This window comes from Phyllostomus hastatus, unplaced genomic scaffold (genome assembly GCF_019186645.2).
Source record: "Phyllostomus hastatus isolate PE091 unplaced genomic scaffold, TTU_PhHast_1.1 phas_contig_58, whole genome shotgun sequence".
Taxonomy (NCBI): domain Eukaryota; kingdom Metazoa; phylum Chordata; class Mammalia; order Chiroptera; family Phyllostomidae; genus Phyllostomus; species Phyllostomus hastatus.
In genome coordinates, this window is record NW_025333916.1 from 29,845,414 (window position 1) to 29,872,312 (window position 26,899).

General features: G+C 43.9%; 1 long non-coding RNA gene across 2 annotated transcripts in view; it reads right to left on the reverse strand.

Annotated features, from left to right (window-relative positions):
• Positions 1–712: 712 nt before the first annotated feature.
• The window catches only part of LOC123824750, a 52,057-nt gene continuing 25,870 nt past the window's right edge, over positions 713–26,899 (reverse strand). The window contains exons 2-7 of one of the 2 annotated variants that reach the window (XR_006786742.1): positions 25,581–25,646; positions 20,424–20,534; positions 12,868–12,964; positions 12,019–12,125; positions 5,584–5,698; positions 713–1,780 (exon numbers count right to left, since the gene is read on the reverse strand). This is a non-coding gene — a long non-coding RNA (uncharacterized LOC123824750). The remainder of the gene's footprint in view (positions 1,781–5,583; positions 5,699–12,018; positions 12,126–12,867; positions 12,965–20,423; positions 20,535–25,580; positions 25,647–26,899) is intronic. The other variant, XR_006786743.1, reaches the window with a different exon arrangement.

The window sequence follows — 26,899 nt, forward strand, 5'->3', positions numbered from 1 at the left end:
ACACTCGGTTATGTCATGGTCGTAGAGGACGATGGGCCCCTTCACAGCCCACATCTCTTCACGTGCTGTTGGCGCAGGCAAGGCACTCCTGGGCAGTTCAGGAGGCAAGTGAAACGTTCCATTTCCTAGATGCTCTCTTCTGTTCCTGACTTCTCCTCTGTCTCCCAGAGAAAACCTCTGTCTGTGGTTACCCACAATCTCCCAGGAAAGAAGCACAGTTTGGCTACCTGCACTGGAATTCTTGCTGATGGTGGTCAGGGGCAAGTGAGGGTACAGGGGAAACCCTAAAACGGTGCTAATGTTAGAAAATTCGCCACTTGGAGCAGAAGAAAGCTGCTCGGTAGACAGGACTGACGTGCTGGTGGACGCGGACTAGAGGAGAGGGGCAGGGAAGACTCAGTACTGATCTGGCAAGTCAGGTGAGGTGAGAAAGGCAACTGGAGCAACTCGCAGTGAGATTCAAGATCGCTTCCTTTTTGTTCCCCCTTCACTTAGTCTTTTGATGGGTCTGCTTGGCTTTCTCTCCCCGAAAGTTTCCCAGGGAGCTCTTGTGTCCTTCATGGGAATTGTCGTCAACAGGCCCTAGAGTCACTAAACCTCTTTCAACAGGGGTGAATGTGCAGCTTGTAAATAGCCCCTTGGTGTGAGATCCCCCACTGCTCCCTACCCAGAGACAAGTCAAGATGAAGTGAGATCTCTGGAGAGCTGATGATTCCCCATCATCATTTCTGGAGGCATTCAAACAACCCTCTGATGTACTCAGTGAGAATCAAGCAGAGGAAATTCAACTGCAGAAACAGGAGTTTATGACTTAGGCCATTCTTGGGCTGGGAGACCTCATCCCACATCATATCAAAAACTATGCTCACAATGAACACTAAAGATGTTATTTTTGCTGCAAAAAATTGGAAGGAATTTTGTAACAATTTTATTTTGGGATTATTTGCTTTAGAATGTCCAACTTATAATCATTGCAATCCGTGATCACTTTTTCCATATTCAGTTATCTCAGCAGCCAGTGGCCCCTCTTTGCATTGATTTACAATGGCATCTTTGTCAAACTCCAGTTTTATTTCCAAACAAGGCCCTACTTTTCCTTTGCAACGTTTGTCTGCTGTTCTATCCCTGTGCAAACACTACTGCCCATGCTTGCCACCTGCAGCCTTCTTCCTCTGTAAAACTGTCTCTGTTATTCTGAGTTGTTTGTTATCCCATATGATGTTTAGGATCAGCTACCATCCCCAAACACTCTATTTGTATTTTAGTCAAAATCGCATTTAATCTACAGATTAACTTGGAGAGGATTGACATCTTTTCTATCCTTCAATAAAGTTTTATAGTTATATCTACAAATGTCTTGCACATCTTTTGTTAGATTTGTCCCAAAGGCTTGTTGCATTTTAAGTGGACATCTAAATTTACATTTTCTAATTTTTGTTACAGATGTATAAAAATGTTATTGACTTGGGTATATTGATCTTGCTGAGCTCTTATTAACTTAATAGTTCACCTGGTAGACATTGCCAGGTCTCCCTGAGCATACAAAGAGGAAAGAAAAAAAACACACTTCCCAGGTACGCTACAGTTAGGGGACATGTGACTAGCTGTGGCCAGTGGAATGGGAGTGGAGGTGATGTGGGTCACTTCCAGGCTGAAGCAGTGAAAAGCGTGGTGTTTTCATCCCTCTCTCCTGCTGAGACAGATGTGGATGCACCGTGTGGAGACAGCAGAGCCTGGGTTGATGAATCACCACGTGGTAGACAGTTACTAAGAGCTTCAACTGCGGGAGAAGGAAATAAACTGCTGTGATGTTAAGTCACTGCTGTTTCAGGACTAATTGTTACCACAGCATAACCCAGCTTCTACTGGCTAAGACAGTTTGTCTGTGGGTCCTCTAGGATTGTTTTAAGTGGACCATTATAGCAGCTTTGAATAATGAGTTTGTTTCTTCTTTTCTAATTTTTAGGTAATTAAATTTTCATGAATATCAAACTTAATGAAGTTGACACAATGTTATATTTTGTAGATGTTTAATTAAACACATTGATTTTAATTTGCAATTTTTTGTGTTGTTGTTTTCTTTCAGTTCTCAGACATCTTAAAAAGCTGATAGGCCCTGGGCCCTGTCATAAGAGGGCCTAAGAGCTAACAGGTCCTGGGCAGGCTGAATGTCACTTTGGGAACTTACCAGTCTAGCCTGCAGTTCCAGAAAGAACTAATGTAACAGGGCTCTCAGTGGAGAGCCCTGGTTGAGGAGGGTTAGCTGGGCTTAGACCAAAAGAAATAATAGCACCTTGGGCATCCTTGAAAACCAATGCTGGAAAGTCTGCCTTTGTTCCAGTTCATCCTTTACTTCAGAAGGAGAGTTAGTTTTCACTCTCTCCTTCTCTGACATCTAGAATTTGGCAAAAGCTCCGAATATCTTATTATTACTGGTTTAACAATGTAGGCATGCTCTAGTTCAGAAAGGTCCAAAATAATAAAACCTGACCTTATCAAAGAGTATATGAATTGGAGGATGGTAATTTGCTTTACAAAGTGTTCCCTGCTCCACAAAATGAATTCAACTCTGGTGTCCCTAAAATAGCCAGTTCCCTTGGTGCATGTTAAATATAATTCAATTTACAAAAATTCGATTTGCATATAACCTTTTCAGTAGCACATCTATTGTGCAAAGCAGTGTATACTTGTAATTGGCCACAAATTGCCAGGAGACCTGCCTTGCACACATTGTTTCTAGATGTGCAGTTTTTCTTAATCTCTGTGAGATAAACGAGCAGAGTGGCTAAAGTTCCAGCTGTTTACCTGGTCCCGACGACTATGTTGCCAAAGGACATTTGTCGATTATTTGGGACAACATGTGCTACCTGTGGGTTAATACTGGGGACTTAGAAACAGGAAATGAGGAAAAGTTAGGAAAACCTCACATGGATTGCCTGGCTCAGTGCGTGATAGCTGTCTCGCTGTGCTGAAGATGCTCTCTTTATCTCAGTGGCTTGACAGGCATCAGGAGGAAGTAAAACGAAGCAAGGGACAATTTACGATCATGGTTTGATAACGTTTTTCCCCATGAGGCAGTGGGACTGCAGGAGCGCCTTCTGAGGGACACGAAACTGAGTGTGGTGACCTGAGCCCTGTGGTTAGGAAGAGTCACAGCTGACCCAGCCAGCTATGGCGGCCTGACCCCAGGTGTTCTGTGAATGGTGTTTTTTGGCCACAGGAGTATAGCCAGGTACTTAATCAGGCAAGCATGGCATTTTCTCATGTGTTATGTAAAAAGCAAAAGTGGCATCTTTTTATGGCAAATTGAGTTGAAGTAGATTGTTGTCAAAGATGCCAAGTCACATCTAAAACCCTTTTCAACCTGAATATTAAAAACCCTGCCTGGAGCATCACACTTTGTTTTCAGAAATGATACCTTCCTTGCATTTCCCACTGCTCAAGACCCCCCCTTCCCCACATCTGATGCCAGGACACTTCTCTTCCGATTAGGAAGCTCCCCTCTGGGATTTCACCCAGGGCAGTGAGCAGCTCTCCTTCCCTGGGCTTAGCTGCAGGGTGTGTCAGACACTTGGCAAGTCAGATCCCTTCCTCCCGGAGACACGGGGCTCCAGCGCCAGCTTTGGGGAGGATGCCCTAAAGGGAGCTAAATGAGGTCTATCTAGACCCAGATATTTTCTTCTTTGTTTTTTGTTTTGTTTTGTTTTGTTTTTTGGCTGGAGGGAATGACTCCTCATTCCCTAGTTCAGCTGAGCCATCTCTTACACTGCAAGTTCAAATCCCAGGAGGCAAGACTTGGCTCCTCCCGCTTCTGAGGCAGGTGTTCTAAATGACCGCCATAAACTCCTGGGGGCGGGGCAGTGAACAACTTGAAAATGGAAATGTCTGCTAAGCCAAATGGGAACACTGATGTTTCTTAGAAGCCCCAGTTTAGGGTAGCTGATTATCTCAGACCGCCTCCAACAGAAAATGTATTGCTTAAGTAAAATTTGGTTTTGCTGCAGGGAGAGTCAGAGCCGCACCTTGGAGAGAGCATATTGCGCCCCAGAGGACTCCAGGGCATCCCATTAGCATGGCCAGGCAGAGACAGGGCCGCAGAGTTAGGCAGTTCACAACTTGCATGTTGTGCCCTGTGGCACTGGCCCAGGGGACAGTAGGGCTGATGTACATCTACCGAGGTAGCCTGAATTCGGGAATGAGGGCAGCCTGAGGTGCAGACCAACCTGGGTTCATGCAGTTGCTTGGCCTCTTATAATCTCTGCAGTCCTGGAAGTCTGCATAGCCTTTCCCACAAGAACCACACACAGCACAGCAGTGTGCAACTTACAGACTAAAGTAAAGATTAAAAGGGTGAGGTGGAAGTGTCTGGCATGTCGGCCATCATAAATGTGATGTTCCCTTCCTGCAAGTGCTGCTGGGAGCTGGGTGCATTCAACAGCCAGGGTCCACAGGTCACCAGTTTTTCCTTCTTCACCTGCTTTGGTCTGGGAGGTCAAGGGGAGAATGAGAAAGTAACAGACGACCTGGTCATGGCTTTGTGACCCCCATGGGGTCTGTGTTGTGTGGTGGTGAGATGTGGGAAGCCCTAGGCACACCTTGATGACCTTAGCCTTTCGGTTATCTCCAAGACATCTCCAAGGACCCAGACCTCAGCCAAACTCAGTGAGACCAACATTCATCTCATTTCCCTGGGGAGAATCCAAGTTGTCAGTCCTGCCGATGGAACATAAGTCTTGGGGAACTTCAGAGGATCCCCAAAGCAGCTTCTCAAGCTGCTTTGTTCAATTCTTCTCCTCTCTAACTCGTAGCTGCCCAGAACTGATTTTACTCTCCTGGGTTCAACACATTTTCAGGGCCTAACTGCCCCCCTGCTCCTCTGTCCAGAGAGAGAGCAGAAGTGTGAGCTGTGGACTGGGGAGCAGTGCTGACTCAGGTAAGGTACAAAACCTCCCTGGGCCTGTTTTCTATAAAAAAGAAAAAAAATCCTGGCCTACCTATGTCCCCCGTTGAGAAGCTCAAGTCAGATGTAGATGTGAAAGTACTCAGCATTTCGTAAACCGTGGTACAGTGCCCGGGGAAAGAGTGTGATGGCTCTCCTCGGAGGGCACGGGTGCTGAGAGGAGGCTGGCCTGGGCTTCATCCTGCTGTCTGTGGTAGAGACAGCAGACCCATGGCCCTTGGAGTCCCAGGCATATTGTGTTTCCTCTACACAGTATTTAAAAACATTTAAAATTCATTGCCAAAATTAAAAACCAGCAACATTTTGCATTTAAAAAATGGATTTCTAGCTTCACTTCCAAAATTAGAAGAGCTGGCTGCAGAGGCAGCGGTGGCCCCTTGGACTATAGCGTCTGCCCTGTGTACACTGGTGTGTACTCACTCTTCAACCCAGTCTCCACTACTCCCTGCCACTTTACACCCTCACCATTCTCTCACCTTGTCTGCTTAGCCCTTGAGGGCATCTGAATTTGCAGGCCTGGCCCTCTAGGAATTTACCTGACCAAGTTGCCTGTTACTTCCCCCTTTACTTGCACTGCCCCACCCCCCACCACCATGCTCTCTTCCCATGGACAGGGGATTTACCTTTTCTGAAGCAGGTGAGGAGGGAAATCCACAGACCTCTCCATAAGGCACCAGCAGAAGCTCATCTTCAACAGCTGTTCCAAGAGGACCAGATTAAGTTTTCACCAACCAGCATCTATTTAAACATTAAGAGCAGTGCTCTGGTTCATTATGACTAAGTCAGCAACCACCCCAAAACTTAGTGGCTTAAAATAATGTATTTATTCATCTGACAGCTCTGTAAGTTAACAAGGCTCAGATGGGCAGTATTCACTTACACCTTCTCACCCTGGTGCAGCCCGGTGGAAGCTGGGGTGGGAGTTATCCAAAGGCTGAATTGAGCTGAAAGTCCAAGGCGGTGTATTCACAAGGTTGGCAGTTCATGCTGGCTGGGGACTCAGCAGTCCACTGGAGCACCTCTGTGTCTTCATATGCGGCTTGGGCTCCTTACGATGTGGCCGCTGGGTTCTATGGGGGATTGTCTCAAGAGGGAGTATTCCAAGAGACCCAGGAAGAAGACTCAAGTCTCCTTATGCACAGGCTTCAGAAGTCACACAGGGTCACTTCTGTCCTATTTCATTGGTCAAAAGCTAGTCACAGAACCTGTCAGTTTTGAGGAAGTGGGTACACAAAGCACAGCTAATGGGAGGCAGGGTTCACCGAAGGAGCCGTCGGTGGAGACTAACCACCATGGGCTGCATGGCTAAGGCTGGTCGTCATTTCATATGTGCTTTCGAGTGTGGGTTTTTCTTTTGTGAACAACTCATCTCCTCTCCCTTCAGCTTTCCCCAAGGTAAGATATTAATGAGATCATATTTGAATTCCCTGACAAAGTAATGCCTCCTTATAAAGTATACTGTTATTTCCAGCCTGCCTGATCACTCCCACCTGGAGTCCGCAGAAGACAGGATGAGGGATGATACTGCACACATCTCAACAACAAACAAAACTTCATTAAATCCATTGACACAACACAGACATTCAGGTTTAGTACAGATCAAATCCTATTACCGACAAATTGCATCAAATTGCCTCCAAAAATCTGTAGAACCAGATGTTTTCCAAGTCCTACTTCCTTTAGGCAAATACCCAATGTAAGCAACGTGAAGGACTACCGAAGAATTAGAACATCCGCTGAGATTTGTTAGGATGGGATTTGACCCATTTTCTTTTAGTCACAGGTTCAGGCATCTTAAAATCAGAAACAACGATCATTGCAGGATTCATGAGTGTGAGCTGGCTGAGAAATGGGCCTCATTTAAATTGTAGAAAATGCATCTTTATGCTGTTCTTATGCTCCCCTTCCAGGGCCCTGGGGGATTCCCACTTGATTCTCTGGTTAGCATCTGGGGGTGCTGACAGTGGGAGAGTGTGTCTGGCAGCTAGGCCTCCCACGCCAAACCCAGAGCCTTCCCTATGAGAGAAAAGAACCTCAAAACACAGGTGAGGGCTTCAGGCCATAGAAACTTCTGGGGTAGCAGTTGCACAGCATTTAGACATTTTTAAATGTCTTTGATTGTATTTTTTCTGAATACACGTATGTCTTCATGTTTTTCTGCGTATTTTGACAAAAATTTAGGAACCTGTGGGCCCTAAAGGGATGCTTTAAGGTTAGGCCAGGTGTTCTGCCCAGACACACTCCTGCTTCCCACCAACGACAGCCCCTCTCCCAGTGCACAGGGTCCCAAAGGCCCTGCTGGGCCAGCCTTCCACTCACTAAGCCCTCTTCTACCAACTCCCGGTCTCGTTTCAGGCAGCATCTCTCCTTCCTACAAAGCTCACAACATCTCAGGCATTCCGTTTTACCCCACTAAGACCTCAGCCTCCCTTCCTTCCCTTTGGACAAGGTACACATGGGCAAAGGGAGCAGTGTGCACGCTGTCGGTCAGCAGCTGGCCAGACAGCGATCTGCCTCCTATCAACCTTTATGACATATCTAAAGTCAGAGACCCCCGTACTCTTAACCAGAGAGGCCATTTCTTCAAGGCAACTTCATGTGCCCATACCTTTTTCCTGTGAAAGAATGCCATCCTTACTTCACTGCCAAATTAACCTCGCTGAAGCTCCCAGCAGCCACACAACTAGCTCCTTTCTCCTAGTTAGGCCCCAGGTGCACTGCATTACTGATGTTTGGTTTTCCTCTGAATTATGTCTTTTAGGCAATGAGCATAGGCTGGGAACTTGCTCAAGTGCTGAAGATTCTGCTAAGTTCCAGGATACAGAAATGAGCAACACCATACAAGATGAGGCAGCACTGGGGAAGGTCCTTACCCAGACTGTGCATGGTCTTTCGTGTATGTTTGTCTTGCCAACCCCAATAGATCCTTCAGCACTTTCAAGACTAAAATCAGGAGTTTGGTTTTCATTCATACCTCTCTCCCGCCCGCCAGCCAGCACATAGCTCTGCCCACAGTTGACCCACAGTATTGATGGTGGGGACAGGGGCTGATGGGTCAGGCTGCACCCTCGGGCCAGAGGCTTGCTCTGCCTCCACGAGGACCTGACGTTCTGGGTTGGGCTCAGAAGCCCAGGTGCTACATGGGAAAAGTGGTCCTTAACTCCCACTGTGTGTCATACAAGAATGTTTCAATCAGTCATGGAAAGAAATTTGTTCCTAGTAGCTTAAATATACATTCTTAAGGAATAAGCTTTATTTTTTATAAGTTGGGCAGCTTCAAAATGGTCCCTATGTTACTATCCTCTTTCTCCCTTATATTGGAATATTCTTTCCTGGGGTCGTGTCAGCAGTCTTGAGTGGGGGGAGGTAGGCTGAAGCCCATCCCCTGTGGCCTAAGCCACACTAGTGATGTAACCAATGAGTCTTTGGCAGCTATAAATAATCACAGAGATGAACTTTTCCCAAACTGTTAATTTTTTTAATAGAAATCTGCATGTTTCCTGGGGAGTCTTATCAGGCTTGTGGACACCATGTTTGTATGTGTTTGGTATGTGTATGTGTTTGGAAAAGAAAGGGTTGAGAATCATGCCTGTAAGAGAACCTCTTGCCCAAGCTACCTGCACAGCCACTGAGGACAATGTCGGTGCCTTGCTGGAAACACCCAGACTCCTTCTGCGAGGAGTGGCAGCGGGCAGGTCTTTGTGGCACTCGCCTAAGGAGTGTTTGCCTCTCCCAAAACGTGACAGAGACTCTGTGCACCAGCCTCAGGGTGCAAGCGCAAGCTGGCCTTTCTAAATTATTGGTTTATTGATCACGATGTGTGCCAGCAATTGCCCCTTCTGCTTTATGTACATATTTTAATTACCTGCTTTCTCTCCCATCTTTGATTCTCCGTGTGATTGAATCACCAAGGGTACAACAACTTCAAGTAATTCTGAGAAGAAATAAGTCCTTATGATGTTGGCAAGTTGACCATCTTTATGAGACTAGCTCCAAAATGAAAATCACTCTTAAAAGATGCTGCTTGTGGAATCAGAGCTCACATCTCCTCGGAGCCTCAAGAGTATGAGCAGGAATTCCTCCAGGATGCACACACCAAGCAAAGTAAGGCAGACTGCCAGACCTGTGGGCTGTGCTGTGTGTTTGCATGTGTGTACATGCACATGCATGCAGGTACCTGTGCTTGCATCTGTGCATACTCCAGGCATGCCTCTCCTAAAGACAGGAACCACAAAGCTTCCCGACTTTACCCAGGGCAATAAGGGCACATTCCAGGATGGGAAGTGCAACTCAAAACCAAGATCAGCTGCTCTTTATGTTCAAAAGGAGCTGCTGTATGTTCAGAAAACTTTCTTTCCTCCCTTCTAACCTTCCTTCTCCATCCCTGTGGGGCTGCAGTGTTCTAACTGTAGCTTAGTGTAGGGGCCAGTGGAGAAAAGCAGGCTGTGGCCCCCTCAAGGCACCAGGGATTGCCACTCAAACTGGCCCTCCCTCCACTTCCCGCCCACTGCCCACCTCTCTGGGGCTGAGTCCCACCATTGAGTCACCTGTGAGTCAGGTGGTTCCGAACAAGCATGGGTGAAGCAGCATGTCACTCTCAAAGGCGGGGGCATGTTAGAGAAAACTAAGTTAACATCAGACCTCAGAAGTAGAAGACATTTTTTTTAAAATTCCTATTTCACTTGGTGGGAAACTTTTTTTAAAAAGCTAAAATCTAGCCTTAAAATTCTAAAATCTGACCAATTCTGAAAAACTGTTTATATAACATCTTTGGTTACATACTTAAAACAAGCAAGTGTATACATCTTATTTCTTCAGAAGAGTTTTTAATACATTTTCTCTGTAACTCCACAAGGAATATAATTTTACTTTCACCTGACAGCTGAGGAGACAGACTCAGAGGAGGTAAGTGGCTTTCCTAGAGTCACACAGCAGTCAGGGCAAAAACCAGGCCTCAGATCTCTCTTTTTTGACTCCACAATCACTTCTTTCTAAAATATTTTTTCTTCTTAATTCTTTCCTCATCCCAAGCCTATGTCTCCCTTTTTATTTTGACAGGAATCTCAACGTCACTTGAATGTTATGAAAGCACTTTTCCTCCTTCGTACGCCGCTTCAGAGACTGCTTTTCTTCTTTGGGTTTTGGGAAGTCATCTCATTACAAAGTCGTTCCAATACATATGTCCATAAACAAGAGCCCTCAGTCCGAGTGTTTAATTGTTCGGCTGTGAGAGCGTCAGAGAGACACAATGGGACAGCTTCTTCCTGTGCCGTGAACACTTCAGGCCTCTGTTCCACAACAGAGCCAGCTTCACAGGCTCAGGGCTTGCAGTGGGGTTTTAGAGGACATTTTTCCTGCCAAATGGTGATTATTAGGTATTTACTATGTGCCAGTCTCCCTGCATACTTTTTTATCTTCACGAGAACCCTGTAAGACATGGATGAAGATGATGACAATGATGATGGTGGTGATGATGGTGGTGATGATGATAACGATGTTTATAGTTTACAGAATAGGAAACGAAGCTGTCGTCTGCGCCAAACTGAAATTTACTTTGACTTTAAAGCACACATTTTTCTTTACACTCTTTTTTCCTTTGTGATTTGATATTAATTACTTGGTGCAAGAAAACAAAAAGGATTTTTTAACACCTCAATGGCTAAAAATATGGAGACCACCAGCATCATCAACTCCTGTGGCATCACCCTTAAAGCCCCAGGATGAAGCCTGGAGCCCGAGACTCCTGAGTGGTGAGTTGGCCTAAAGGGTAAGAGAATCAGGAGTCCCAGGTTCTAATTCCGATGCTCTAGCTAAACACTAACCACCTGTGTGATTTTGGGCACGCTGCTTTGCCTCGCCAGGACTTCCATTCCCTCACCTGTATAATGAAGAGTTTAGAGGAGCTCTAAAGCCCCATTCTGTTCTAAGACTCCCATCACACCCCTATTGGGACATGTTCTTTTTCAGAACATTTCTGGCACCCAGAATCTTATGAAGCAATAAGACTCAATTCCCCATAATCACAGCATTCAGTGTTCCCACTTCCCCAAAACATATGGCGCCATGGATACCTGCCAGGAAGCACTGTGAGCGGAAGTGAGGAATGAATGAACATCAGCAAACGGCGTGTTGGGTTTGTCCTTTTCCGTGTCTTTACCACTGAGCACCTACAGTGGGTGTGGGACATGGTCCTCTTCACAGGTCATTGTAAGGATGTGGTGTCTGCCTTGGAGTTGATTTTTGGGGGGTCCTCACTTTTACCTTACTGCCTAACTGTCATGCCTCAGTCTTCTTCATGGCATTTTCTATTTCTTGGTGTCTCTCTGTATTTGGTATACTAACAATAACAAAACAAATAAACAACAGCAAAATAAAACCAAGGCTTTAAGTAGAAAAAATAAGGCCCAGTGTTTCAGGTTTTCCATCTTAGTAAGGGAAGGGTCAAATGAAGACCTATTTCTTTTGTGCAAGAGAAGTGTCAAGTGAAGTGTGAGGAAAGTAGGAAGATGTTGTGATTTTTGTTTTGATTTTAATTGGCTTCTCTGTTCTTTCTCAGTCTCCTCCAACTCCACCTCAATTTTACCTTTTACGGTAAAGTTTAATACCCCGATGGAGAAGGGAGTGGGAAATACAGGGATAGAGAGAAAGAGAGGAATACAGCAATTAAATATATTTCATGAGCTATCACTGGGTGCAGAATCAATCAGAATCCTAAAATTCAAAACTGAATCAGATTTTTATTTTTAGAAACCTAGAGGGTTTTTTTGATTGCTTTATTTTGTTGTTTTGCCATTTGCAAGATAGTGATTTAAAAACGTTGTTTTGCTCTGTTGATCATAGAAGCCTTGGCCCCTCAAAGGTTTTCCACAGAAGACCTTTGTTGCCAGGCTGTGAGAACCCCAGGGCCTGAGGGAAGCCCCCAGCACAGCCGTCCTCAGCCCAGTTGGTAGGCTGGCAAGAACGGCCATCCTAGTCCTTTCTGCCCCAGGGAGAGAAGGAGCTGGGGAGAGGAAGGGCAGGGCCACATTGGGGTATGCCAAAGTTTCACACACACTTACAGTAGGAGCATGTCCAGCAGAAATTCCCTTGCCAGGGCTTCCCTGGACAGCAGGATGACAGGGCGGGAGTAGCAGGGATGGATTAAAAGTTGATCAGTGATGACAACCTGGAGAGGCATGAAAAAGTTTTTCTTAATGATGCAAGTTGCAGACAGTCCTTCCAGCTACAGAGGCCATTGTGTGTTGGATCCTATGTCAGAGGCTAGCATTGTGGGGAAGGCTCATACATCTGGGGCAGTCACTGCCGACTCCAGACTCTGTGCCAGGAGTTATTATGTTGGAAGTGGGTGGTGAGCAGACCCAAATCTGGGTAACAACAAGCTGCTTTATGATGGTGAGGGAGGGGCACTGGTGGCCTATTTCCATGCCTGAATGGATTGCCCATAGACCAAAAAGAAAGGCAGTGTGAGATGTTCAGCGAGACCCTCAGAGCACTGCAGCTGTGTGTCCATGATCCAAGGATAACACTGAAGTGAAAAGAAAAAATCTAATCAGTCGGTTACTTTGTCCTGATGGGTTAAAAATTGGTCTGTTTCCTTCTATTACCTTAAGTAATGTTTGATCTCTGAATTCATGAATCTGGTCTCTGTTCCCTTTTGGTTTGACTTGGATGTAAATGTTGGGAGGAGAATTCTAGGGTGTGTATCTATTTTAGAGAGTTGTTTGTATTTGGGCAGCTGAGAACTGGAGACAAAAGGAGTGAAAAGAAACAGAGAAGTATCTATTCAGGTCCTTTGCCCACTTTTTAATTGGATTGTTTGCGGTTTTTTGGTGTTGAGTTTTATAAGTTCTTTATAAATTTTGGATATTAAACCCTTATCAGATATATCAGCAAATATGTTCTCTCACCCAGTGGATTATCTTTTTATTTTCTTGATGGTTTCTCTTGCTGTGTAAAAACTTTTCAGTTTGATGAAGGCCCAGTTGTTTTTCTTTAGTCTCCTACCTGAGGAGATAGAAAAAATAGTGCTATGAGCAATGTCCAATTTTACTGTCTGTTTTCTTCTAGGATTTTTATGGTTTTGGGTCTAACATTTAAGTCTTTAATCCATTTTGAACTTATTCTTGGGTGTGGCATAAAATGGTGATCTACTTTCATTTTTCTGCACATAACCTGTCCAGTTTTTCCAGCACCATTTATTGAATGAACTCTCTTTAGGCCATTGTATGTGCTTGCTTCCATCAAATATTAATTGACTATAAAGATGTGAGTTTACTTCTGGCCTATTCTGTTTCATTGATCGATGCATCTGTTTTTATGCAAATTCCATGCTGTTTTGATTACTTTGGCCTTATAGTATACTTTGAATTTAGGTAGCACGATTCCTTCAAATTTGTTCTTCCTTCTCAAGATTGCTGTTGCTATTTGGGACCTTTTGTGGTTTCATATAAATTTTTGAAATATTTATTCTAGTTCTGTGAAATGTCATTGGTATATTGATAAGAATTGCACTGACTCTATAGATTGCTTTAGGTAGCTATGGACATGTTAAAGATCTTAATTCTTCCTGTCCAAGAACATGGTATGTGCTTCCACTTATTTGTATCTTCTTTTATTTCTTTCTTCAGTATCTTATAATTTTCTGAGTACAGGTCTTTTACATCCTTGGTTAGATTTATTCCTAGGTATTTTATTATTTTTGAAGAGATTGTGAATGGGATTGTTTTCTTAATTTCCCTTTCTGATAGTTCATTATTGTCATATAAAAGTACCTTTGATTTCTGGATATTAATATTGTGTCCTGCTACTTTGCTGAATTCATTTATCAGTTCTTGTAGTTTCTTGGTGGACTTTTTGTGGTTCTCTATGAACAGTATCATGTCATCTGCAAATAAAGACAGTTTTACTTCTTCCTTTCCAATTTGGATGCCTGTTATTTCTTCTTCTTGTCTGATTTCTGTGGCCAGAACTTCCAGTACTATGTTGGATAAGAGAGGTGAAAACGGACATCCCTGTCTTGTTCCTGATCTTAAGGGGAACGCTTGAGCTTTTGCCCATTGAGTATAATGTTGGCACTGGATTTGTCATATATGACCTTTGTTATGTTTAGGTATGTTCCCTCTATTCCCATTTTGCTAAGAGTTTTGATCATAAATGAGTGCTGGATGTTGTCAAATGCTTTTTCTGCATCTATTGATATAATCATATGATTTTTGTCCTTCATTTTTTTATGTAGTGTATCACATTTATTGATTTGTGGATGGCCAATAGATATTTGAAAAGATGCTCAATGTCACTAATCATCAGAGAAATGCAAATTAAAACCACAGTGAGATTCCACCTCACACAGGTCAGAACAGCTATCATCAATAAATCAACAAACGTGCTGGTGAGGATGTGGAGAAAGGGGAACACTTTCTGCACTGTTGGTGAAATGCAGATTAGTGTAGCCGCTGTGGAAAGCAGTATGGAGATACCTCAAAAAATTAAAAACAGAACAGCCTTATGACCTAGTGGCTCCAGTTCTGGGAATTTATCTGAAGAAACACAAAACACTAATTCAAAACATGAGCACCCCTATGTTCACTGCAGCATTATTTACAGTTGCCAAGATATGGAAATAACTCAAGTGTCCATCAGTAGACAAATGGATAAAACAACTATGGGATATTTACACAATGGAATACTACTCGGCCATAAAAAAAGAAGAAAATTTTAGCTTTTGCAACAGCATGGATGGACCTGGAGAACACTGCACTAAATGAAATAAGCCAGTCAGAGAAAGACAAATACCATATGATTTCACTCATATGAGGAATCTAATGAACAAACTGAACTGACAAGCAAAATAGAGACAGACTTAGAAAGAGAGAGCAGGCTGACAGCTGAGGGGGGTTGGTCAGAGCGTAGAGGGATCAAGCAAAAAGGAAAAATGACTTGTGGACATGGCCAATAGTGTGGTAATTGCAGGGAGCGGGGAGTATAAAGGAAATCGATGGTAATGGGAAAAATACAATTCAAAAAATATTAAAACAAATTTTGAATTAAAAAAAAAGGAAGAAAAAGAAACGAGATGACCAAAAAGTGGGGCAAGGTAAGAATTGTTGATGGATGGTGGCATAAGGGACCAGGACAAAATCGAGATTTGTTTGAGGTGAATTACTTCTGAAAAACAACTTTTAACACAGTCCCATATACCTTACAAAAATATTTCAAAGTCCTTGTGACTTACTTGGAATATTTAATAAAGACATGCTTCTAATATTACGAGGCACCATTTTAAGTTGAAATGGGTTTGTGCAGGTTTAATAGAATATTCGCCCTGAGTGGGTGGGGTAGAGAAAGGTGATAAAGATAATGATCTACCTGAGATCTGAGAAAGACCCCTGGGGAAGGCACTTGACTCTGTATTGAATTAATCACCCTCTAAAATCTCAAATTCATTTACATGTATTTCTGAGACAGTGAACCACATTCTTTTCCTCAGAAGCTCTATTTGTTCAGTTTGCTGACACCAGGCTCTATAAGGCTATTGTCATTACACACTTGAAGTCTCGCTGGTAGAACATCCTTTGAAATTTTTTCATACCTACTTTTCTCAGAATGTGTATAATGAGGAAAATTCATTTCCTTCCTGTCAAGAAAAGTTAATGATCATTTTCTATTATATTAAAAAATTACCCATTGTTATGACTTCAGTTCAACATTCCTGCAGATATCACCATGTGTTGCAGAGCTTAGCTATGCCAAGGCGAAGGCACCCATGTGTTATTTCATAGTTTCTCTTTTAAAAAATGGGTTGTTTGGGATGAGGCATGACAAAACACACACATACACACAAAGAAAGAAAAGAAAAAGAAAAAGACAAATCACACCATTTCAGGAGAATTAATAGGTAATTATATATTTTTAAAAAATCACTTTAAGCATGAAAACCCAAATTTTAGCAATGTTGTCTCCAGAATATAATTATAAATGCCACATGAGTCTCTGAACCAGAAACAAGAGCTTTCCTTTAAGATATAATAAATGCTTTAAGTATTGGGACAATGCTTCTCTTTCAGGAGAGATGAAAAGTGGAATTACAGGCTACTTACTCTATTGTAATTCCTTGAATAGTCTAGTTATTATTTTTTTTAGAAATTCATCTCTCGTTGGGGGTTCATTATTTGTATCCAGAGGGGACAATGACAGGTCAGGATGTGGAGAGACAGAAAATCAGAGTAACCTCAGAGGATTCTCAAACTCCATGAGTTAAGAAGTTTTCTCCCTATATTTTGGCAGATATAAGGTCACCAAGCCCAGAATTTTGGCACCGTGAAGGAGCCTGTGGTCAACCAATGAAAAAAAGAGGAGTAAGAAGGTGAAATCTTAAAGTGGGGTAAGATGCTATTAGGGATAAGGGCGAATAGTCTGAATCATTCCAGCAGGTCAATCCAGTATTGCTTTGTTCCTTTTTGTCTTAGTTTGTATTAGTCAGCTCTGGCTGCCATAACAAAACACCATAGACTAGGTGGCTTAACCAATAGGAATTCATTTTCTTGGGGTTCCAGAGTCTGGAAGTCCAAGATCAAGGTATCAGCAGGGTTGGTTGCCTCTGAGGCCTTGCTCCTGGGCTTGTAGACAGCCACCTTCTCTTGCTGCCTCTTTACATGGTCTTTCCTAGGTGCGTGTCTGCCCCTGGTGTCTCTTCTTCTTGTAAAACCACCGGTGATGTAGGCTTTGGGCTCCACTCTAATGACCTCAGACTAACTGAACTGTTAGCCCTTGTCCAAGTAGCTCACATGGATTAGGGTCCACCTATATGACCTCATTTTCTCTTTAAAGGCCTTATCTCCAAATACATTTGCTTCTATAATATTTCCCTTTATTTTACATAATGTCTCATGCAAAATACACTAATAACAGGTATCTTTAGATATTTCAGTTGCTTTATGATTAGCCATTTATACTCTAGATCTCAGCTTCCCACACCCCCAACTGCCCCACCTTTCGGAAAATAAGATAAACTGGATTTAAAACCAATTGAACCACCCATTAAAATCCAGACTCCTGGACCATCCCTACCCCTCCGATGCTCACAATCATGGGTGCTGCCTCTATTTCACCCACCACAACCAGACCCCACACTCAGCTCTTTTAGGGGCCTTCAAAAACCTCCACTCACACCCAGCATTTTGTGAGCCTTGTCACTTTACAAATTGGGGGCTGGGCCAGCACCGTGGAGAGGGTTTTTCCTCACACAGGTTGCAACCTTCCATCTCCTGCTGGTCTCCGACTCACCCCCACTCACTCACTTCCCCTCCATTCCTTTTCTTTTCTCTCTTCTCCCCCTTATGGTTATGACAAATTCCTCTCCTTATCTCATGCAGAACAGATTAATAATAACTTTTCTAGCTTGAATATACTCTAGGGTCTCACCCTCCACCCCAAGTGGCTTGCTAAAGTATTTCTTCATTTAAATATATTCAGGGCTGTCTTTAAGGAAAATTCTGGTGAATAGAATATTCTCTACCTCATTACAAGTACGTAAGTCATCTCCTGTTTTTAATCTAGCTCCCAGGTTTATCCTACATGTTTATAACAGTGTACAGGGGGCATCTTGCTGAACTTCCTCTGACAGAGCAGTACACCAGGCATGCTGCCTGCCTGGTGCAGCCACAGCTGTTCAGAAAACAGCAACAGGGTGATGCAAAGTGATGCCACCCACACTGGAAGCCTTTTTTATTTCATTGAAATGCACCACTCCCGGGGCAAGAGCTCAGCTGGCTCCCGAGGTATGCAGCTCTCATCACCCAGCAGGCAAGCCTGTGGCTGCAGGCAGACTGTTTACGCCTGCCTCTTTCAGGCTTCCAAATTTTCTCAACTCACAATCAATATTCCCGAAGCCAAGGGTTCTTGCTTGCCACAGAGAACAAATCACCTGAATATTTGTGTCTCACCCGATTCAGCAGATCACAAAGGATAAATGATACATTCTCTTTGAACTTGGGTTCAGGAGTATGTCCGTCAATCCCGGTGAGACTGGTGCCAGGGAGGGGAGAATTCGTGAACCTGGGACCCAGTTCCACCTGAGTGTCTTGACTCTGCTTACAGTTCCTCCCCCTCCCAACTGGAAAAGGGATGGCCAAGGTTCTTTATATTTTCCTTCTTTCATGTCCCTTCTGTCACTTTCCTTAGTCCCCAATCTTCTTCAACTTGCACAATCTCCACAGAACTCGAATACCAGATGGTATTTAATTATTTCACAAAAACCCTCCAACCAAGGGCGAGGTTGTTGACTCTGAGTCTAAGGGCATCCGAGCTGTGTGATATTTTCAACTCATCCAAGCTGCCTACCATGCAAAAATGCACCTCGTGGAATAAATGGGTGTACTCACTGATTTCTGCCAGGTCTCATGGCCCTCATCAGAGGTCACAAAGTACAAGTTCCTTAGATTTCGGTTCTTGAAATAAAAGTATCATAACATTTTAGTTTTTCCTTTTCTGAGCCAGTGCGCCTACCATTTATGTAAGTTCTCAGAACTTCTTGTCAAGAAAATACATCCACTCTCTGACCAAGCATTTTCCTGGGTCTATTTGCAAAAGAATATTCTAATGGGTTCAGTGCTTGAGGACCACTGCATTTCCATTATACCTGCCTCATTATCGCACCGGAATCTATCTGTCCTTTGTTTGGAAATGCACTTATTGTGGAGTCTGGTAATTCTCGGGCTGAAAACAGGAGATTTATGAGCTGTCCTCCAGTTCCTGTCTGCTCTCTCCTAAGGCCACAACCCCAAAAGATCAGTCACTGAAACGTGTCTTGGTGTCAACTCTGAATTTCTGCTTTTTAAGAGGATATCATAATGAAACCTTGGAAATAGCACTTGAAGGTTTTGCTCCTGCCATACCCCAGAAGGTCACATGCTCTAATTCAGCTTAAAGGGACACTAATCATATTCAGTGCGTGAGTAGAGAGGCTTACACTTGGAGATGACACCATCATTTGCATAGGATGTAAAAATGAAGGACCATTAATTTTATAGCATTAATTGAAGAGCAGAAGTGTTAGACCTCTATAATTATCTTCAGCGAATACATTTCAAAGACATCTTCACAAATGAGGCTTGTGTGTGTGCCTGTGCGAGGGCACAGATTCCAAGAGCGACTGTGAGGCTGAGGCTCCACGTTGTCCCCTTCGAGATGCATAGATTAGCGAATCATTAACTTAAAAGCTTAACTTAAATCTGAATAGCTTCCCTTGTGTGAAAACAAGACCTGTGTGGATTCTAAGCTCCTAGGAGGATATTCTGTCCAGACAGGGGTGTCCAGAGCTGCGTGCGTTTCACACTTCAGAACCACCAGGATAGAGGAGAGGGGAGGAGGCCCAGCAGCCCTGGGACATGGGCATCGTCTCCATAGGGCCTCCCAACTCCCTGTGCTCCCATCTGTAGCACCACGCCGGAACCTGGCACCCCCTCTTGCTCCTGATTTTATCTTCATGCCCTCCCTACATTCTAAATTTACCATCTTATACATTATTCCCACAGGTCAATTTCAGCAAAATGGCTGTGGACCCACAGAGGTAAATCACACTAAACAATCACTCTGCAACATTAGCCACCTTACTGGTGGCAACCCCAGGCCAGCATGGAAAGTAATATTTCTCAGGAATTAAATAGAAGATCATAAAGAACCGTTTGAGTGACTTCTTAGCCTTATAGCCAAAAGAAACAAAGTAGAGCGAGAGGTATGATTTCTTTTCAGGGGGTCGGGGGTGGATGGGCATAAACAACTGCAAGGAAAATTCAGCTCCATGATCACGAGCAACATGAGGCCAGGGTCAAAAGAAGCAGTCACAGTCCTGCTGGCCCATCTTTGTTTCTGCCTGAGTCGGTGAGGGGACAGCAAAGGCGCTGGGTGCAGAAGGACTAGGCAAAGAATAGGTGCAGCTTAAGGTTTAAGAGCTAGCTGGGATTCTGGTAATGATGCTGACGTGCAGGACTCATCACTTGGAAAACTATGAGCTACTTTTGAGCCCCAGAGTCACAGAATCTCCCTGGTGTGTAATTTAGGGTTCCTGGGGGGAAAGGTTGGGAGCCACTGGTGTAAATAAAGTAAGGCATTAGCTAATGAGGTAACACGATGCCCACACTCAGTATAAAAGCCTGTCTCCAGGGGCTCTGTTGGGGGGAAGATACTGGAGGGAATTTCAGGTACCGCTGCACACAGGTGGAGGGAAAACCTGGGGCATATGGGCCTCTCCAGATATCTTATGCTAGGGAACATTTTCTAACTTCGAGATAAGCCTTTCTAGGTATAAGGATCTCACTCAGGATGGTGAAGGCTTCCACTAAATTCCTATATACCTCACAGCTTAATTTGTTCTTCATTTCACACTTCATTTACTTAGTTTAGTACCATACCCCCCTTTTCTTTTTACTGCTTTCTGGAGGAAGATTTTACATACAATAAACTTTACCATATTTAAAGTGCATGATTTGTTGAGTCTCTTGGAGTCAAGGAAGACGGAGGGCCTGTGAGGCCGAGTAGTCCAATCCCTGCACTTGGCATTTCCGGTTCCTCCAACAAACTGTTAGGAAAGCAAGCACAGAGAAAACCATTCTCACTCACAGGTGCGTCAGCTCGGTTCACACCCCACAAAGTGGATGGACCACTTCATGCAAATAGTAAAATGAAATCAGGATGCTCCACACCCAGGTGCTAGACTGTTTTAAAAAGGGCTCGTCTAAGTCCTCGGAATTTCAATCACAGAACAAGAACAAATTATAGGAATTAATGCACCTTCCAAAAAGAAAATTTCACTCCTATTTACCACTAAGATGAGGTGGCTGTACAGTTCCCTGAGCATCTCAGAAAAAGGTTATATACAAAGCCCAATGTTTTCTTTGTCTGCAACATATATATTTTGTCAAATCATGATCATCTTGGTGCATGAGACAATTTCTGGTTTGGGTGGGGGAAATACCTCTAGGGGACTGCCAGGGAATACAATGCAGCTGAAATGAAAGAAACCTAACAGCAACAACAAAAGAGTATATGCTCCATGATTCCATTCATACAAAATTCCTGAAAATTCACATTGACCTGCAGTGACAGAAAACATGTTCGTAGTTGCTGGGGACAAGGGTAGAGGGAGGGAGAGATTGCAAAGGGACACAAGGAAACTTCTGGAAGTAATAGAAATGTTTGGTATTTTGATTTCATGAATGTGTGTGTGTGTGTGTGTGTGTGTGTGTGTGTGTGTGTGTAGGAGCTAGCCACATGTGGTAATAGGTATTATTCATGCTTTCAACATCTTTCATATAGTGAGGACATTTTCTACCTTGTGAATCCTACCATCCCCTACATTTTCCAGTTTCTTCTAAGACTTAGGATCAAACATTCTTTTGTGAGATTTCAGTTTAGAAGAGAGTGACATGAACAAAGAAATACTGAACAGACTCCGTGTCGGGGAGAGTGGTGGAGAGATGATCATGTTTCACAAGAAGCCGTGTCAGAAGGCCTAGTGGAGGCATCCTGTGCCTGGTGTCGGCCAAGCAGGCTGTGGGGCTGCACGGGGGTCAGTAGTGGAGGATCTAACTGCAGCAGGCTGGTGGTCATTTGGACACTGTTTATGGTTCCAGTCCTCTATATTGGATCTTCTTGGCACTCTGTGAACTGCTTCATATGGTTTAATACACTGAGCATCTGCACATTTTAGCTAAAGTGGATTCTGCTGTTTGCATCTAAGAACCCCTTGACCAATAGAGAAACATCATTGGAGTGACCTCAGGCCACAAACACATTCAGAGCCCTGAGGGCAAAGCAAACAGTGGTGTGGTGTGGGGGAAGAATGTCATGAACACTCTTTATACACTTGTGAGCACCTGCAGAAACAATGACAACAACAGCCTTCATTTCTCTTCCTTGCCATATACGTGTACTGACTAATCTTCCTGTCTTCTCCTTCCCTTCCATTTTTATAGGGTGTGTGGGTCACAGAGGGTGGTAATTAACTTTGTGTTTTAGTGTCTGGGGCACAGAATATCAAGATGGGATTGCAACTTGATTGTAGAAGATGATTGTAGAAGATGTAGAAGCTTGGAGCTCAACATGGAAACTGACAAGACCTTACTTTGCCCCCCTTTTGAGGAGAAGGCAAGTACATTTTTCAATTGTACAAGGAATATGCAATTGCATGATGTTCTTATATTTGTAGAAGACTTTTGTTCTTATAATTAAAGTTGTGTAGAATTTTAGTATGAAAGGAAGTTTCTAGGGCTCTGTTGAATAGTCAAAGGGTAGACATAGTGGACATATTTTATGTAGTGGGTCCTCATTTATCTTTTGAACATCCTTTCAGCATCTGGGAAATCCTCCACCTTCCCCAAAAGAGAGGTCAGACACTTGGTTCCTCTGCCTCCTTTGTAGCTTGAGATGTGTTTCCACAAATGTGACCTAGTTTCCACTCATCAGATTTGTCACATGAGATTTTACTTTGAAAGGGAATGTCATGAAGAAGACGATGCTGTAAAGAGTGCATTCCAGTGAGGGAGGTGGAGACTCAGCCAGCCCTCCGAGGCCTCCAGATCAGAGTTCCTGGCCATAGCATCCCAGCTCATGCTGGCATCTGCTGCTGTGGAGCAGCCTAGCACTGCAGCCTGGGCACTGTTGTTCATGCACCTGCCTGGCTCCACCCTGTGGCCTCCTAGAAACTCCATTAGCCACCACATTTTTTTTTACCAACTTTCCAACCTGTTTCCACTAGCTATAGTGGGTTTGCTGTTTATAACTAAAGACCCTCACTGACGTCCAGAGCAGCTTTTTCTGCCTGTCGCAGTCCATCCTAAAGAGTGCAAAGAAGGCAATATTCCTTTTCTGCATATATTGGCATATCCTGGTTATCCCTGGCTCAAAGCTCTGAAACCAACTCAGGTAAAGGGAAGTAAGTTGTTCAACTTATACACTCCTTTACACAAAGGGACATTAGTGCAGCTGCAGTTTGCTTAGGAAACTTAAGAGTGGCCCATAAAGGGAAAGCCCATCTGTTTGGGGACACTAAATCTGCCTGTAGTCTGCAGGATATCACGCACCCAAAGCAGGGCCTCTAACTGTGAAGTCTAATTCTACAGACAAATCGTGTTTGTCCTTATGGCAGCCTAGTGGGACACATCGCTGTGTCCAGAGGCCGTGCATTGGAGTATTTGGTGGCTGTTACAGGTTAAGAGATTTGCACATCATTTTACTGCACCTACATTTCCTACTGGCGTTGAAGAAAATTCTGAAACAGTTCATCCCGAAAGAACACAGAATGTATTTTCATTTCAAAACTCAAGGCAAGCCCTGTGAAGGGACTTCAAGATTTCCAGCCAAGAAGCATATTTAATAAGCCAGAATTCTAAACATGCTTAATGAATTTCTTATCTATCAATCATTCACAACAATTGTGGGGATTTCTTATCATTTGAGTTAAAAAGAAGGACTGGATAGGTATGCGTCAAGTTGTCCAGTCAAAACTCATGTCATCCTGGGTTACTAAACTAAAAATGATGAAAATTATCCAAAGGATAGTTTGCTTCCTGACTATTCACACATACAAACTATCTTTCCTTTATTGCCCGTTTTAATGCTGGTGCCCAACATCCCCCTGCTTTGCGGAGACCATATGGTGTTGATGTAGGTTTATTTAGGTTCTGTGTTATCTGGGGAACTGAAAATTGACTAGGGAGTTAGATGTGCTCTTATCTCCTGCTGACTTCTTTGCTTGCTTATACTGCACTTGAAATATATCCCTCAACCTCTGAGCCTTCATTTTCCCATTTGGAGAATGGGATCATGATATCTTCTTTGCAGGCTCTGGGCAGCTGCACAAATGACAAGGCTCTGTGGTTTTCTGGGCAGCTAGGAGCTATTGGAAGCAAATGCATTTGTTGTATTCATAAGAAGGTAGCAACAGCCTGCAAGAGAAAGATACTGGCTTTTCCTATACTCATTATTTAGAGAGCTCAATGCCTCCCTTTTTCACATTTTGCTCCAGAGAATGTCCTGGTATTTCCCAGGTATTAATTGAGGGTAGGCACCCACATTCTGAATTCTCGAAGGAAGGAAGTGCTTCCTACTCTTGACATTGCTTATTTTCTTTTTCATTTGTTTTATTTGTTTCCTCAGGGGAGTACGAAGGAGGGAACATGGCTTCTTGGGTTAATTGTGTGGGTTACTAGGTACATGCATGGAATGGTCAAGCTAAGCTCTACCTGCTTGCTTTCCCCACAGAGCTTTCCTCGCAGGACATGTTTTGGGCAATGAATGAGAAACTCATTGCTGAGTCAGGCTCTTCACCCTGACAAAGTTGCCTGGGAGACATGATCCCACCATATTAGTTACAGTGAAGGCTGACTTTCTGTAACAGAGACACAACCATATCATGATTTATGGGGAATATTCTTTCACAGGTAACAGTCTTGATGGAAGCAGGTCAAGATGGCAGGGGGCTCCTCGCCAGTCATTCTAAGACCCAGGCTCCTTCAACCTTGGTGTTTTTTATCCTAAGGACAATTCTACTCAACACATGTAGTGAGATGACTTAGGTTCCATGTGGGATGTGGGCATTTCTGTATTTTAGCATGTTCGAATGAGGTCCCCAAATTAAGAGCTCCTGGGTCATGATACAGTCCTGAAACAGCCCAGTGCTCCTATAAATAGCACTAGGCCACCACTTGCTTGCTTTTCCAATTCTTATTTACTTCAACAACTAGGTGATGCTGCAAAAATACTCAGTAATGGGTCTTCACCAGCAGGGATGTCTTATTACTTTACCTTGACACTGCTATTTTGATGGGAACAGAAACAGTTTCCAAGTTTTTCCAGTGTTGTTTGTTGACCCTTAGAGACTGAGACCTAGGGAAGTTGCCCTTCAGGCTCACCTCTGCCCATCATTGTCTCCTGTCCCCTAACCAAACTCCCTGGAGACCAGGTCAGTACATGATTCATGCATGAGCAGCCCTGGCTCCGGTGGGGGACACAGACCAGTAAAGGGTGAAGAGAACACACAGCAATAAATGCTCTGGGCAGGGGGCAGCCAGAGCACTGGAAACACAGAGGTGGGGCCCTTCCTTAGTCAGGAAAGGGCAGCAGGACTTTCCAAGGGGAAGAGTGATCTAGTCAGTGAGCCAGGTATAGACTGGGGTGAGGGCCAGAGGGTTCCAGGCAGAGAGAACAGTCACAAAGCAGTGAAAGTCCCATAGAGCCCAACTTAGGATGACTGAAATGAAGAAGACAAGGAGCAGGTGGTGAGAACTGAGCTAGAGAAATAAGTAAGGGCCAATTCCCAATGGGCCCTGATGTGCCATGTAAGGAGTTACAACCAGATCCTGATGACAATGGGAAACCATCAAAGAATTTTTAAGGGGTATATCAAGAACCTGTCTGTGTTTTCAGAAGATCACTCACAGACAAGAGGAAGGGATGTTCTTAAACATGTGGTCCCAGATCCATCAGCATCACATTCACTTGGGGTGCCAATAAAACCACAGAATCTTGGGCCCACTTTGTATGCACTGAATCAGAATCCCAGGGGGTAAACCCCGCAAGCCTACACTCATCTAGAAGACATTCTCCCAGTGATGCCAATGCTTACCAGACTCTTACACGTCAGTGGTGGCAATTCTCTTCAGGCTGAGGGTCAGATAAGGGTCATCCAGTCCTAGGAACACAAAATGAGTCAAATATGGTGGCAGGTGCTGATGAGGAACATGGGGAAGCACTAATCCCCAGACTGGGGAATTAGGGATCTCTGACTCTTTGAGAACTTTGGTCCTAAGAAACAATTGCTGTGATTCCTCTCCACAGAAGCAAACTCAGGAAAGCCTGGTGGAAGAAGATAAGAAATAACTGTCCCTCCTCTGGGTGGGCAGCGACACTCAGAGAGCCTGTTCACAGGAGGTAGATGTGCTGGAGACAGCTCTGTAAAAATAGATTATACTCCAGGCCAGGGAAGTCTGCAGCATGGAAACATTGATTGGTGGGTTTCAGCAATAGTGCTGCTCCTTCTGGCATTTTTTATTTGTTTGTTTTTTAACTAAGCAAAGTCAATATTCATCCGATGGCTTAGAAAGTTGACACTGACAAGGACAGAGGCATTTTGATTGGTGCATCTGCAGTCTGCCTGCACCAAAGAAAGGTCAAAACACTCTTCTCAGCCTGCCAGACTTGGAATCAGTAAGCAGCATGTGTAGGATTGGGAGGCATCACACGTTAGGACTAGCGAAGCCTGGCAAAGATGAGGCAGAAGGGCATTATTTTCTCCTGTGGCAGAAATCGCCATCACCTGCATTTCTGCTGGGGAGATTATTTTTGCTTTTATGTTTTTTCCCCTTGGGTGGGCTATTTTAGCATCCATGCTGTCATTTTCCTTGGCTGGGAACCCAAAGCCAGTGGGGGGCAGACCCAGGAATAGAACTGAACCTCTCATCCTCCATCCATTGCTCCAAAACTTTACCCAATGCCTCATATCACGAGTGACCTTTTTCTTAAAAACAAGAGGCCAGAGACAACAATGAGACTTTCCAGAATATAGTTCTGCCCTGTATGTAACATTGACCACATTCAGAATCTGGTTTGAACTGAGAAAGTTCTATTGGCTCCTATATTAGTTAGACCAATGTTAGCTGTGGAAACAAATGAACAAAAAGACCCCCAAAGGGATGCAGAGTCCCCCGCCAGCAGCAAAGGAAACATGGAGGATGCAGCAAGGACATCTGAAGTCCAGGCTCAGAAGTGGTACCCGTGCCTCCACTTCACTGCACTGAAATGAAACCAGTTCCATGGCCATGACTGACTAAAGGGGGGCTGGAAAACACAGGACAAGTAAGTTGTAGTGAGCAAATAAGAAATTTCTAGTAATCTGTGGGCCAAGATGGCAAGAGATTCCAGGAATAGTTGTGACAAAAGCCAAGG